This window comes from Eulemur rufifrons, chromosome 8 (genome assembly GCF_041146395.1).
Source record: "Eulemur rufifrons isolate Redbay chromosome 8, OSU_ERuf_1, whole genome shotgun sequence".
Classification (NCBI taxonomy): domain Eukaryota; kingdom Metazoa; phylum Chordata; class Mammalia; order Primates; family Lemuridae; genus Eulemur; species Eulemur rufifrons.
In genome coordinates, this window is record NC_090990.1 from 113,860,289 (window position 1) to 113,862,643 (window position 2,355).

General features: G+C 37.4%; 1 pseudogene; it reads left to right on the plus strand.

The window, feature by feature from the left end:
• Positions 1–1,636: 1,636 nt before the first annotated feature.
• Positions 1,637–1,728, plus strand: LOC138391097 (U6 spliceosomal RNA; annotated as a pseudogene).
• The last annotated feature ends 627 nt before the right edge of the window (positions 1,729–2,355 follow it).

Here is a 2,355-nt window from a genome sequence, read left to right on the forward strand (position 1 = left end):
GAGGACAGAAATGTTGCTAGAGTCAAGTGAGGTTAAGAGAACAAGAGGCAGACTGACTTGTATATGACAAGATTCTCTTGAAAATTTGAAATGATAGAAGAATGGAAAAGCACAGAGATGTACTTTGAATACCGCTTCACAGTTGTCAGAGCCTGAGGGAAGAAACCAGATAAGATAAAGGTGCTATCTCTGATTCAAACTCACCTGTGAGAGGAATAAGCTTTGCCATGGTTGCTGTTAATACTGGTCCAGCAGAGCCTAGATTTGCTTTTTATATGATCTGAGTCCCTGGTTATCACGAGGGCTTCCAAATGGAGAACACTTAACCTGGATGTGCATGTGACTAATCAATAAATCCACAGATCTTCTCCCCTACAAACACCACTCCTTGAACTTCCAGCCTATACCCTCCCACCACCACCACCACCTTCCATGCCCAATAAGGACAAAACAATGCAATGTGTCCTAATAAGCTGGTGGAGGTCATCTCCTTGGAAAGCACCAATTTAATAGCTTTTTTGGCACTTCTCAGGACTGATAAGCATCTGTTTAGATTCTGTGGTTAGGTTTTATGTTGTGGACATTTTGTGCCTAGCATCAAAGCATGTCTTTATTGAAAAGTAAATAATAAGAACCCTTGGAAGTTATTAGCTGTTCTTAAACCCTTTTTATTCATGGAATTATTCATAGGTAATATGTTCAATCAGTGCCAAAGAAACTTTCCCTCTTTAGGTGCTACTTTCTGAACATTCTACTTGCACCTGTTCTTCAGAATAACTTCAAGTCATGATTATATGATAATTTTATCTAAGAATGTATGGGTCCCAAAATATACCCTCTGAAGGTCACCAAGAACTCTCTAGTGTTCCATAGTTTCAAATTACATCCAAGAAACACTAAAAAAAATTTGTGTTGCTGATGGATAGCGATGATGTTGATGATATTGAAAAGAGTCTCTTTTCATAGAAATATTTGCAACTTGACCATTTCTAGAATTTTGTGTTTAAAATTAATTCCAGTCTACCCTTCCAAACATTATCCATTACCATTATCCTATAATAAATTTCTGCTTCAGCTAAAATTGTCTATTCATTGTCCTCAAACATGCCTTGCATGCCTTTGCTCACGCTATCCCTCCATCCCTTGCCTATAATATCTCCTTCTCCTCACTGCCTATCCCAATCTTAGTAATTCTTGAAAGTCCAGCTCAGATCCTCTCTTTGGCTCTTCCTCTGAATTACTTTATGTACTCTAGCACATATTGTCTGTACTGCTTATATGGTATTGTCTTGGACAATACCTAGAACGCAGTTGGTGGGAATATAGGTGCTCATAATGGAATGTCAGCATCTTAGCAAGAGTTACTGTGAGTCCAGATAGGTTGATTCATTTATCACACTTGGAAACTAAATTGTATCCATTAATTCTATGATAATTAGGTTAAGTGCTTTTTACACTCTTAGGACCAGAGAAAGTCTAGCAGAAGTGCTGCCAGGGAAAGTTTCAATTGTGAAAATAATATTAGCACCTAATATGTGCCAGGGATTGTAGTTGGTGCTTTTATCAGTTGGGCTTTGATTTTTTCAAGTGACCCAAACCAACTCTAACAAGCATAAATCAATATATTTGAAAGACAGTGCTTGCTTCGGCAGCACATATACTAAAATTGGAACAATACAGAGCCTGCACAAGGATGACATGCAAATTCGTGAAGCGTTCCATATTTAAAAAAAAAAAAGAAAGAAAGAAAGATAGACAGAGGTCTATCTTTTTGCATAAGCTGGGTAAAACAGCTTATGCATATTAAAACTGAGCAATCACTTAGAGAGATGTAGGACTATGTGAAGCAAACTAAAATACAAATTATAAGTATGCCTGACGGAGAAGAAGAAAAGAGCTAAAAGCATGGAAAATTTTTTCAAGGGAATTATTGAGGAAAACTTTCTTGGTAACACCAGAGATTCTGACATACAGATACAAGATGGTCATCAAACACTAGGAAGATTCATAGGAAATAGGACATCTCCAAGTGGTCATCTCCTAGCAGTCATCGAACACTAGGAAGATTCATAGAAAATAGGACATCTCCAACCTGACCAAAGTCAGAATGAAGGAGAAAATTCTAAAAGCAGCAAGACAAAAGCAACAACTAACCTATAAAAAAGGACCCCTGAGGCTAACTGCAGAATTTTCAGTGAAGACCTTGCAAGCAAGAAGAGATTGGGGTCCCATTTTCAATCTTTTTAAACACAAAAACTACCAGCCTAGAAATTTGTACCCTGCAAAACTAAGTTTCACAATTGATGGAGAAATAAAGTTTTTTCCAGACAAGCAAACACTGAGGGAATTTGTCAT